The sequence below is a fragment of the Parasteatoda tepidariorum genome, chromosome 6 (assembly GCF_982258835.1).
Source record: "Parasteatoda tepidariorum strain Cologne lab strain chromosome 6, Ptep-v5.0, whole genome shotgun sequence".
Classification (NCBI taxonomy): Eukaryota; Metazoa; Arthropoda; class Arachnida; order Araneae; family Theridiidae; genus Parasteatoda; species Parasteatoda tepidariorum.
In genome coordinates, this window is record NC_141760.1 from 77,445,526 (window position 1) to 77,459,985 (window position 14,460).

General features: G+C 26.1%; 1 protein-coding gene across 1 annotated transcript in view; it reads right to left on the bottom strand.

Moving 5' to 3' along the window:
• The window catches only part of LOC107452480 (lachesin), a 180,624-nt gene that overhangs the window by 117,500 nt on the left and 48,664 nt on the right, over positions 1-14,460 (bottom strand). The window lies entirely within an intron of this gene.

A 14,460-nucleotide genomic window follows, 5' to 3' on the forward strand; every position in this document is an offset into this window, starting at 1 on the left:
TGCTTGTTACGTGGAAATTTGGGGTGAGGGTTACCTTCTCCGGCACTTTCCTGGTTTTAGGACTAGGTTCAAAATTTTGTGACATTTCCACCAAAAGATAGAGTCCTGAAAAACTGGGCTTGACCATGACTGAATGGTGTGTCACTCGTCATTTCTAAAGTTCCGTTGATCCTTTGAATTGTTCTTGGGCAAAATTACTTAGTATGTTGGAGTGTATGATAATAAGTTACAAAGTTTAAATGCCTTCAAGTAAGCATTATTCACATTTTCTTCAAGAAATATTTTTAAAATATGATTTAAAATTTACAAGATATTCAAAATATCACTTTACAGCCAGAAAATGCTTGAATTTCTAATTAGAGCTCTAAATTATATTGAATACAAAACTGAAACTTTCTAAAAATATAAGTTTTGATTAGAATATGAAGAATAGTGAAAAGGGCAGTATTGTGTCAATTCTTTTGAATGCATTTTAGGCTGTGCAAAGCTCTTTCTGGTGTTGCAACTATAATATCAGCTTGAAGTATTGTAATATACTTAAGCCTTCAACAAGTGCACACTTGTGAAAAATGCACTGGAAATCAAATTTGTTAAATACTGGTGCATTGCGAAAACAGGTTCTTGACTATTATTTTACTTCATTTTAATATTTCAAGTGCTACCTGAAGTTTTTTGAATAATTATTTCTTGATACACCTATGTATATTAATAAATGGTTTACTTGTCATACTTTAAGGCATCATAATAAAATTGCCAATTCTTACCACATTTACTGGAATAAAGCATTAAGCATAATTAATTTTTTTAAGTTCTGCCAACATTATTACTAAAGTGCTTCCATAAACATTACCTTTCATTTTAGTGTTTCCTTAGAGACAGAAAAACAGTAATTTTTCTGATATTTTAATAGTTTTGAACATATTTTTTTTTCTTAATGCACTATTGTTGTTTTGATTTATACTTATATTGTATCGTTTCATTTTAAATTAAAAATAATTGTATATTTTTCTTTTCATTTTACAAGACGGATTATGCTCTCTTAAAATTTAACATTTTATTATAGAGTGTCCACGAAATACGCTTAATTTTTTATTTAATTTAAGGGACATACTACCTAAACCTTAAAATTAAATATGTTTTAATTTGATTTCTGAAAAAAATATTTTTAGAAAAGACTGCTCGTTGAAGTATTGAAAATAGAGTGTTAGGGGAGGGTGGCCTAAAGCGGATAGGTTAACAATAAACTCTCAAAAGTTGCAGTTTGTGGGCTTTCATCGCAGCGTTTTTGATTTTATTTCTTAGTAGAGATCTTGAACTTTAAAATAAAAAATTATTATTGCGTTATCTTAAATTTTATGATTATTTATTATCAAAAATAAAAAACAACCCGCTTTGCCCTACAAGGGGCCTAAAGTGGGTAAACCGTTCGGGCAAAGCGGGTAAGCACCATAGATTTTACAAATACAAGCGCATATTAATTTTCTTAAACATTAATAATGGGACCTTAATCTCAGGTATAATAAACGTTAAAAATAACATTTAAATAAAAATTTTAGACTTATTTTATGAGTCTCAAATTATGATTTGTTATTTCTGACATAGTTCGCAAAAATAAGACCCTCTTCCTGAATAAGCTGTGCAAGTTTCATGAGCCCAGTCCTCACAATCTCCACATTCAATCCAATCTTCTAGCGATGGGTCGTCATAAGGCCCCCCACATACAAGACGAAAATACTATTTTACAATTTTTTTTTATGAAGCTCTTTGTTTTTTAGTTTTACCTGGTTTACTTGTCGAAATAAGATTCTTTTAATTTTTTTGAACAGCAGCATTGTTACTAAGACGTTTCTTCTTTGCTTCCTTTTCTATTTGCATATTCTTAAATGGTGAACTTGTTAAGACTTCAGCTCTTTGAGTTTCACGTTTACGACTAGTTTTGTTCGGAGTAGGTTTTGGTAGCTGTCTAATATCCAAAGGCTTGACATGAGGTGTCAATGGCTCTTCTACTGGTTGAAATGAATTGTAACTAGTTGTCATAGAACATGAAGGATCATCTTCAACAGCTGGATCATACGAAGTTTCTCCGTTTGTGCGTCGTAGCGAACAGAATACAGATGTAGAAGTAGAGCAATCAGAATTATTAGAAAGACGACCAGCATCGCATCAGTAGATTGGATCTGCGATTGGCTATCGTTGGTGTTTTCAATAACTTCAGCCCTGTCTGTCAAACTAACTGGCAAAAAGTCAGCATCACTAAATATGTGTCGGTTCGTGGGCCATATTCCTGAGGATTTAAATCTTTGAACAGCATTTTGTGCACTTGCTGCTTTTGAATATGCTTTTCCAACAAGTGAAGCTACGTCGTACTGAGTAATTATTCTACCTACATGGCTTCGTTGAAAACTAGAAACTTCTTGTTCAAAGTAAGTTTTGAACGGTCCATAAGCGCAACGGTCCAGAGGTTGCATTCGATGAGTTGTATGAGTAGGCAGCGATACAAAATTTACACTATTTTTTCTAGCATATTCAAGGACCTCAATATATTTGTGAGATTCATATATATTTGTGAGATTCAATATATTTGTGAGATTCATATACCCGGTTGCGGGTAGGGCAAAGCGGGTATCTACCCATTTTGCCCTACCCGCTTTGCCCCAAAGCGTATTTTTTACTGGAAAAATCGTTGTTTATAGGGGAACAGTGTTAGAATAATATAATAATATTGACAATAAATAAATAAGCCGGCTTTCGACTAGCCCTAAGTTACATACCTTGAGTTTTTTTAATAAACTTATTATTTCTTTTATTTTGTGCTTGATTACGCCATGTCACTTTACTTCTGCTCTGCTGGGACTGATTGCGCACCATGCGGCGGGATACGAATGCCTACCCGCTTTAGGCTACCCTCCCCTACTTTTCAGTAAATTAAGAGATTTCGGGAATATAAATAAAAATGTCTTATCTATTTCCATACATCCCTGCATTATAAATCCTAATATGCAATCAATATATTGCGAAATATAGATTACCACAAAATTTAAAAATAAGAGTTAACAATTAATCATTATATTCCAATACATTATAATTAAACTTATAATTGATGCAGAACTATTGCCGTCTATTAAAATCTTCAATTTTTTTATTATTTTTTTTTGCATGTCAATTAATTTCAATGAAGGTAATTTGCTTCCAGGAACTCAATTTCTCATTGAACATTGAAGTAATTAAAGAGTTAATTGAGATCATTTGGTTTGAAGAAGGAGCTTTACAGGAAATTGCTGTGGGTTTCTATTATGGCCTTTCTTTTTAGGTAATGAGTACATCTTTCATTTTAAAGAAGAAAATATAGATTTTCTTTCAAAGAAAATAAAGGAATAAGAAGAAAATAGGGCAACTATAATTTACTTTGAATCAATTAATATATTTTTAAGTATAGTGCTTTTTTTTCTTGAACAAATGTAGATGAGCATGTACATTTTCAGAATAAGTGAATGAGTGTCAGTTCAATTTACTTGTATATGAGATGATGTTTAATTTTAAACATTGAGAATATAAAGTTACTTTCAGTTAAAAAGGAAAGATATTTACAAACTAAAGAAAGTACAATCTTTATATAAAAACCTTTAATGAACTTTTTAGCACTAAGTTTCATTTATGACAACATTTAGGAGGAATAGGAACTTTGTTTGCACGTTTTAACCATGTGCATTAATTTTGTATAATGTGTTCAGTTTAAGTGTATTTATGTTATGTGTTTCATTACACTAATTCATTATTACACGTTAATAAAGTATTTCGTATTAATATTTATTTAAAAAAATTCAATATGTATACGTTTTTAAATAATGACAGTGTTTCTGTTTTTTGTTCAATGGTTTACTGTATTTTACTTTAAATTCTTTTATAACGTATACCGGCATTTCTAGAAAGAGAGTCATTCTATTGTTGAAAATTATATCATTTTTTAAATACGGAGTTTTTGAAGAGGAAATTGTTTTTAAATTCCGTATATTGCATAACATTAAAAATATGTGTCCCTTAGTCTTGAATCTTAGCTAAATTTTAAAAAAAAACTATTGAACGAGTTTTTATCGTTAAAGAGTATCACTATAGATGGGTGTTTTTTCACATAAGTGTTTTTAAACCACATTTTTGATGCATTTTATCCAACATTTGTCTTATTTGCAAAATTATGGAAATGTTCTAGGAATTTATGTATTGTCTATTTATAATTTTATGAGCAAATCATAAAACAGCAATAATTCTTGAGTAGGTTAGTAAGTAATGAGATTTCACTTTATAGAATTTCGGAAAATTACTAATTGATAAAACAGTAAATGTCAAGTGCGAACAGTAGCATCTAATGGCATATTTAAACTAAAAATTTGCATAAGAGACTCAATTTTCGATCTTTTGTCGGTGATTAAAAATATTCATAGATTTTCAATGAGCTTGAAAAAAATATAACTCTTATTTTAAAGATAAACAATAAAGAAAAATATTTCAATAGTCTGTTGAAAACGTCGCAAAGAGCGAGATGGAGTTTTTTATTCTTTTTGATTCGAAAAACCTCCTATTGCATTTTACGTAATATTAATATATAATGTTTAACTTAAAGAAAAAGATAAAAATACTGAGCTTATTATAAGATAAATGGCATTACCAAATAAATATCACATCAAAAACAAAATATATCGACAGAAGAAGGTTCTTAAAAATTTTATCAACATTGAATACAAACTTGTAATGTGTATTTTAGAATTAAGTAAAAGAAGCTGGAACAAAAAAATAATAAAAACTTAATTTGGTTAGTTTAGAAAGCTTACAATATTAATTTTATAAACTAATTCTTATAATGAAAACAAGTTGAAATTGCCGACTAAAATTATAATTAATCTTAATTTTATAATAAATCATTATTTCTGAAGACAATTTACTTAGCCTAAAAATATTTTCTTTACTTTCTTGAATCATCTTCTTCAAGCATAATAAAATTATGGCATAAACAATTTTTAAAGAAAATAAATAACAACGATAAGCAGAGTATGGTGAATTTTTTTCATGTGTTTCTTGTAAAATGAACCATTTTTATTTCTCTCGGTATATGTCACTGTTTACATTAAATCACCAAACAAATTTAGTTTAATTTCACGCTTCAAAAGAAAAGACGCGTTTTAATTAACCCTTCATTTAAAACACACTTTTTAATGTTTTAAACGATAATTTTTCGCTTTAAGAATGCAATCAACTTCTTTCAGTGTCACTTTTATAACTTTATATTTTGAAGCAATTTGCTTATTTAACTCGAGTGTTAGATTTCTCATGTAAGTAAAGCCAGAGTAGAGGTAAAGTTTCTGTCAGCTAACTTTAAAATTAAAAAAAAAAATTAAGAATACGCGGTAATATTTTAAATTCTGTAAGTAGAGCATCACTTATAAACGAAGTATTTTTGTTAGTATAAATAACTATTTTTGAATTTATGAAAGTGCAAACAATTATTTAGTAGTTTTACCTTTTTCTGTTTTTTATCATTGCATATGTTAAGAAATTAGGACTTAATTTAAAATAAATTTGTTTTTTGCGCATCATATTTGTTTTGTTTTAAAAAATAGGACTTGAAATGTATTTTTAAGACAAGATTTTATGTAAGAAAGGCAGCAGAATTGCTTTAAGTTCATGGTGGAAATTATTTACATTTTTTGTAAGTAACATATACGTTATAGGTAGTAAAATAATAAAAAGAGTAAAGTGGAGCATTTCTAAATTCGAAAAAGGTAAACCCGTTACTGATGTAATAATAAAGATTGAAATTTTTATTAATAGGTTTTTGATGACTTTTAGAAATATTCATATTGATTACAAATAATTTACAGAATGACATATTTGTAGTTGCCTATTTCATTTCAAATTAAGCAAATATGGGAAAATTTTTAAAGGAAAGTTTATATACTATATTTTATCACATAGACTTTAGTCTAAATAAAAGTTAATTGTAAATATTTGATTATATAATAACCTATTAGATGAAGATAAAATTTGTAAGAAATTACTGTTTAATAAGCAGCTTAGTTTAAAGGGGGAATTATATTACACAAAAAACTTATACGATCTAAATTAATAATAAAAGTTTAAACTTAATTTTAAAATTTTGCAAGTAATACAGTACTACCTTTATTTATATATTTTCGACAAAATTTGCTCTATTTCGATCTGCGGGTTTTTTTATCATTTAAAAAATATTGTTACTGTCAAGATTACATGTTTCTTCATTTTTGAATGATACAATGTTAACCTTGATCTGACAAAACATTATTAATAATTTAATATCATAATTTTGGAAAATTGGGCATTTAGTAATTCTTAAGGAAAACATCTTAACTCAATAACCTATCGTTACTAATATCGAAAAAACTAGTATCTTAAAATAGTTACTTTACATTACAAAAGGTATAATTTTTTATAGAGGGACTTAACCTTAAATTTTAATCATGCTTCCTGTACTACCCTATTTTCCTCTACGTGTGTAATACATTTGTATACCTAACACTTTTTACTCTTTTCAAAAATTATATCACAAGGTAATGCGAGATGAAAAATTATTTCTAGGAAAAAACATTTTTTCTGAGCTAAGCACAATTACGTACATTAAATGTATCTATAGATATTGAAAGATTAAATCATTCTAAGTTAAATTTCTTAAATAAGGCCACGAAAGAAATCGAAAAGCATAAGTTCCTTTTTCACTTTAAATATATAAATGAAATCTTCGTGAAAATTCGGAAGTACTTTTAGCTATATATCTATGCTTTACGACAATGTATTGAATCATAAATAGTTACTCTTTGCATAAAAACTGTAACTTTTCTCTTCATGATATAACAGTCTCATCTTACTATTTTAAACTAAATTTGATATTTTAACGGGAAAAAAATGTTCACATGCTCAACTAAACGTGGTTGTTTCTATACGAATATGATAAAATTTTAAACAAGAACTGGAAGATGCACGCATAAGGTTATAGAGTTAGAAGTTATATCAAACGAAATTCTATCTGCTTATAATAATAGGTTCTATATGCTGTTGTATTCTTTTCTGCAGTGTTTTCCATTATGTTTCATTTACCCCTAATACTTGTACTAAATATTATTGTTTTCGATAACAAATGTGTCATATTTGTTTTTAATTCTTTGTTTTCCTGTAATTAGGGAATCATCTTTAATATTATGAGTAATAAATTACTTTAAAAAGAAAAAAAATATCCATATCTGGAAATACTTTCTATTCCTACCAGATACTTTATAACAACTTAGATACATCAGAAAAGAAACTATAGAACAAATTGGGATTCGTATCCATTAACTTCAAAAAGTGCTCACAATTTTTTTTTCCATTACATAATAACCACTATTAAAGTTGCATTATCTGCATTTAAATTATTTTAATCCATTATAAAATTGAAACAAAAATTTAATTTCACACATCGCGGGGTCCTTGATTGTTAAACCGATGTTAGTTCATTAAAGGCAAAAAAAAGTAAAGTACCGAAAAATCGACCGAAACTTTATCCACTCTCTTTATCACATCTCCTGATCAGAACTGGTTGACTGCTATCATTAATAACGATAGTCCTCTTTTCATCTACTCTTGCAAGGAGTTCGAGAACTTTCGTCGCTCAATTAGGTCCCTAGTACAAGCTGTGCCCCCTGCGTGCTGCTTCTTTTTCCCCAATCAACTTTGATGCAGAAGTAATTAAATGCGGGATTCTCAAAAGCGCCTTTAGTTTCGGCATTTAAGTAATTAAACTAATTTGTTGAACATTTCCTGGAGGACTTATTTTATGCGTTAATATTGCCTTATTATTGTTCTCATAGCTTATTGTGTTTTCCTTATCCTTATTCTTATTCCAATATACCCCCACTAATGCAGAAAGAAACTAAACAAAATTATAACTTTGAATTTCAATGAAAATAAAGACATTTTTTTAAGACAAAATAAGTAAGAATTTAAAGAAAAAAATTAAGTTTAAATATAATTATCGATTACATATTATTGAAATACCTATTAATTACCTATTGATTACTTATTATTTTATTATTAAGCATGAATAGATCATGATACTGAGAAAAATAAACCAAAATTGTAACTACACAATTTAATTAGACTAATAACATTTAAAAAAATATCACAAAACATGAATACTTTTTTATTAGGGATGATCTTTACAAAAAAGTTAACTAAGCAAAATTATCTCTAAATTACAGTCTATGACCAAATTATTTGACTCATTATAAGACTCAGTGTAAAACCTTAATAATCAGGTGAAACCGATTAACAGTCGGTTAATTATCAGGTGTGTACGCACTTTTTTAATTAATTTTGTAAAACGAATGATTAGTAGAATTTCAGTAATAGAAATATTCTGTATAATTTACTATATATTAATTTTTTAATAGCGGTTTTATAAAAAATTCAATTTATATAAATATTAATTTTTCAGGCAAAATTGATAACTTTCATAATAAATAAAAACAAAATCTCTTGAATAAGAGTGTTCTACTTCATAGAGATTAAAGAATAGATACATATATTTAATTATTTGGAAGTATAGCATGGAAGAGATTCACTATTTTAAAGTTTAGAGTAAAACAATTTTATTTTACTAAAATTATTCTTTATTATTATCTACGTTTGAGTTAAAAAGAATCTATACACTCAAAATAAAAGTATCTGTTGGAGATAAAGTTAAATGTTACTATTTTATAAATTTTTTTAACAGAAAAAAGCTTTGAACGTGTTTTATTTGATATCCGTTTCACATAACTAGCCCAAAAGTATAAAACCATTTATTTTCCTTAAATTGGAGGAAAACTTTTGCATCTAAATTGAAGTCCTTAAAACGAAATGCAATTTTCAAAACTCAAAACACCAGATGTGTTCAAGAATACATATGAAATAACTAAAAGTATTTTTGTAAGAAGAAAGCGTTGCAATCACTTTCTTTCAATAACGCTTCTTCAAAAACTGTAAATTGAAGATTGTTTTTTTTTAGTATACTTTTCAAATTATTTATTTCTAATTTCACTCTTTAAATTACCTCAACTGTCTTTATTGTTATTATCACTCTTCAAAAAAAATATTAAAAAAATCGAATATAAAGTATAGGTCCCAAAACTTAAGCAAGAAGTAATTTTGATAGACGATGTATGTTTCTACATCAAAATTGTGAAATGCTTTATTGAGTCATAAAGCATAGGGTAGTCATAGTCATAGTCATATAGGGTCATGTATGGAATAGCTTATTATGTAAATATCCTTTACGATTTTGCTGACACACATGCACTCTTTTGACAAAAATTCCAATGACCATCTTTCATAAATGTGAATGGATTTCGTTGTCATGGTGATCAATATAGACCTCAAGAGGTTATAGGTTTATTACCATAACCATAAGACTTTTGAAAAAAATCATAAAAAAAGGCTCTGTTGCATTAAGCTGCATGATCGTAGATTCGTTAAAATGAAATTACATGGTCAGGCAAGGATTCAACAATGCTTAACTAATCAACAGTTTAAATAAACATATTGTTCTTCTGTGTAGTGTTCCTTTCTTAATAAAGCAGGACTACGAGCTTTATCATTTGTTTTATTCCTTTCTTTAGCAATATTTGATAGAACAAATTATACTTTTCTGCACATTTTGAAAACCCATTGTTTATAACATAAATGCTTCATTACTTCCTAAAATTAGAACAAATGTATATATACGTTTTTGTATGAAACACACAATGTTAAAGTGATTCGAGCTGGTATAATTTAAACTTATCAAACATTTCGATAACTGAAAAAAAAATCACAATAAAATTATTTAAATAAAAATTTTATTTATCCGCATTGTTTTTCATTTTTGAATATAAAAGGCGATTGTAATGTAATCGCAATTAAGAAAAAAATTACAATCTTTAACCATTTAATACATTAATTATAAAAATGTGTGTTTTCAAAATTTATTATAATTATTGCACTTTTTTTAAAACTAATTTTTTTTACGAATTTGTTAGGTTATTTTTTTCTCATTTTTATTTCTAATAAAATATTTTTTAATTAATATCGATAAACAGATTCATTAAAAACTATCAAGCATTATATCATCTTATCTCCCAACAAATGTTAATGTATTCCTCATACACATAAGCAAATAAAATCTATATAATAAAGGAATATTTTTAGAATTCACTAATACCTACATCCGCAATGAAAAATTCCGACAGCCGACATTTTAAAACATATTGCAAATTTAGCTCTCGGTTCAGTACATTTTGAATCTGAAAACGGAAGAAATAACGACTGCAAATAAAAAAAAGGGTGGCGTGAGGGAACAAAGTAGTGTGAAATGGTGGAATATGAACCATTGACTATGAATTATACCTCTGAACATAAAAGACCGGAAAAGGAAACGTGTTCAGAGAAAGATACAAATCCCGGTCGTAACTCAAAAAGAGAGAATGAGCCCTTTTCGACAATCTCATTCCGAATAGAATCACTGATGGCACAAGCTATTACCTGATGGAAGAGTCTGAATGATTTAGTAGAAAGAGAAAAATACCTTAGAAATTTCATTGGTTTGTCCCTCTAAAAGTAAGGTTATGGATCATGATGGAATAATTATTGTTTTTTTTTATTATTATTCTGTATATTTCTAAAATACATCAATGACTAACATTTTTTTGTTAACGTGGGTGTTTTTTTAAAATTAAAGACACGGGATACTTTACAATTAATGAAAAAAATAGATATTAATAAAATTAAAACATATTTTAGGAAATGATTTCCGAGCGGAAACTCCGATGACACAAGCTATTACCAGATGGAGGAGTCTGAATGATTTAGTAGAAAGAGAAAAATTCCTTAGAAATTTCATTGGTTTCTTCCGCTGAATTTTAGCTTATGAATCAGAATGGAATAATTATTGTATTTTGGTTATTATTCTGTATGTTTCTAAAATACATCAATGACTAAAATTTTTTTGTAAACGTGGGTGTTTTTTTAATTAAAGGCATGGGATATTTTGTAATTAATGAAAAATAGACAACAATAAAATTTAAATTATATTTTAAAAAATTATTTCCTAACAGAATCTCTGATGGCACAAGTTATTATCTGATGGAAGAATATGAATGATTTCAATGAAAGATAAAAATATCTTAGGAAACTCATTTATTTGTTCTCCTGAATGCAAGGTTATGAATCTGGACGGAAAAATTACTGACTTGATCTCATTATACTTTATATATCTAAAATACATCAATGACTAAAACATTATTATTAACATGGATTTTTTTTAATTTAAAATATTTAATATTTTAGAATAACTGAAGAAGAAGAGGCAAGAATGAAATTTTAAATTATATTTTTAAAAAATGATTTCCAAAGAAAATCTTTAATGGCACAAGCTATTGCCAGATGTAAAAGTCTGTTTTATTTGGTAAAAGCAGAAAACTACCATAGGAATTCTATTAGTTCTTCCCCCTAAATGTAAGGTTATGGAACATGATGAAAAATTGTTGACATATATGATATTAATGTTATATATAATCCTAAAATAAATTATTGACTATATATATGTTAAAAGTAAGGGAAGCAATTAGTTCGTTCATTTTTAGCATCTATAACTGAATATCAAATTGTTATTAATATTTAATATTTTAAGATTACTTTTTTCCAAAACAATATAAAAATAATAATAATAGTATAATAATAATATAAACATAATTTGTTCTTTTTGTTTTGCTTTCTTACGATTTTTTGCCCTTCATAGATATACCTACGAGCAAAAAAGACCCGTATTGAATTTTATTAATATGTAAAGACTACACAATTGTTTGTATAGCTATAGTATTATTTCAAGTCTTTCGTTGTCAATTATCTTCATTGGAGTATTTAAAAAATGCGTTAAGAAGTAATGCATTTTCGAATATGTTAAGAGAGTTTGATTGTTTTTAATTTTTTATAATAGTTATTACCGAAATTTTTCTTTGCAAAAATTAACTTTTATAATTTTATGAAATAAAATATAGAACTTAAAATTAGAATATTAAGTCGCAGTTTCAAATATTACACCAATTTCACAAAAATACACACAAAATTACCTTTACTGGTGCAAACAATGCAAATTTTCTGATTTTCTTACCTAAAAGGAGTAAAATAAATAAAATTTAAATAAAATTCATAACTTGAGTGATAATGTTTAATACCTTCTCACTAATTTTTTTTGAAAAGGAATTTTAAAAAAAATTAATACAAATTACAAAAAAAATGATATATTAAGAAAAAAAATATATATTTTTGCAGATAATTTATTCGATTATTTTTCAAAAACTATCTTTTTTAAAAGTAAATTCCTCTACATTTGAGACAATATTATAAAAATTATTTAATTTTCTTGCAACATGACTTTTACTTTTTCAACGAAAAAATTCTAAGCCAAGAAAAAAAAGGCTTCTTAGAATATTTTTTTTAAAATTTATTATTAAAACTTTTTCATTAATGAGTCAATTAATTGATATAAAATATATATGGTTTTAAAATATTCATTATTCATTCATCATGTATAACAGCATAACTGTTAGTATTTTTAATTATTATTTGGATTTTAATGTTCTACTCTCGCTTCATTCTTCACAAGTCGTGTGCACTACAAAGATAAGAAACCGCATCTAACTGAGTTTTTTATTTTTAAAAAAAAATATAAATTCAATATATAATGTTGAAATATATACATTATAAATATAATTTTATTAGAAAACGCTTTTATAAAGTGTTAGTTTTTCAAATATTTATTTTTTTGATGATACAGATGCATTGTTAAAAATTATTATAAACACATATAATTATATGCATAGATACATATATATTAATATACATATAATTATAAATGCACACAAACTTACATACTTAGAGGACAATTAATTTTTCAATTTTAGTAAGTTGTGAAGTTATAATGTACAATCAGTCTTACGAAAACATTTGTTTAATATCAAGAATTATTTTTTATTCGAATTTGAATTTTTTTTCGGAACAAGTATTTCGTCATCCGGAAGTTGTTGTTTGTAATAGTTCTTGAGAGGCATTTAAATTATTATTACAAAATTTTTAAATTTATAAACAAAAATGTTCTTATAATTTTTTTATCGAAAAATAATCATTAACTTAAATTTGTTTAACTTTTTTAACAAAAGCACATAAAAATTTTATAAATTCAAATTTATGTATACTAAAAAACTTCTTTAATTCACAAAAAATTATGAAATTCTTATTCTCAAAAGATTTAAAGTTCGCAATTAATATCAATACATTAAAGAAAAAGCTACTGTTTTGATTATATAGTAAAACAATTTCCACAAAAAGTATTCTCGAAATGCATAATACTTTTTATATGATTAATAAATATACAGCATTCCCGAAACAAAAATGTTTAGAAAATATATACTGAAGTAATAATGTGGTAAATTCATTCATTTCCATATGTAAGACATTTCAATCGAGGCTATTAATTTCGCAAATTATAGTTAAATTTAACTACTTGTAAATCTTAGCATAATATATAAAATATTTTACTCAATTTAATTCAATTTAAAAAAATTATTTACTCAGAATCACTTTTAATCTTTATTATACCTATTTAAATATTTTTAAAGCTTGAAGCCGGTTTTTAAAAACAAATCAAAGTGCTAGAAATATTATAAAATTATAGTGCAAACTGTTCTTTAGTAAAAAAAAATTAGTAAGATATAAACTTCATGAATTATACACTTACTATATTATATTCAATATTTTATTTCAAAATTTAAAATTACTCACCAGTAAGTTTTCTGATCTTTTATATTTATATTTCCTAATTTTATGGTAACTGTGTATCATGCTTAAAACAATGAATAATATTTTATTTCCATTTCTTGTTCAAATCATTTCTGAAGCAAACCATCAAAATTATTGGTGTGTGCGCATGTTAATAAATTTCATAAATTCTTATACTGAATATTCATATGCTGAATAATTGCATTGCAATTAAAATTTTTAATTTTATGATAAACGTATATTATGCTGAAAATAATGTATAACACTCTAGCTCCACTTCTATTTATCATTAAAATGTACAATTAAGTCTAATGAAACATAATAGTTTTCAATTTGATTTTTCGTAAAAATATTTCTTTTAAATTTAACTTTAAAAAGAATATTTTAAAAAATTTGATTTCAAGAATAATATTTCTTTCAAATAATTATGCCATAATAATATAGCGTTTTCTTTATGTGCTGAAAAAACATATCTAAAATAAAACCTTAAAATTGTAGCTTTGTACACGTGTTAATAAAATTTGGATATTCTTTTACTGAATATCCATTTGCTGAATAATCAAATTCTAACATTGATTACTACGAGTCTCAGCTGTCCTTTTCAAA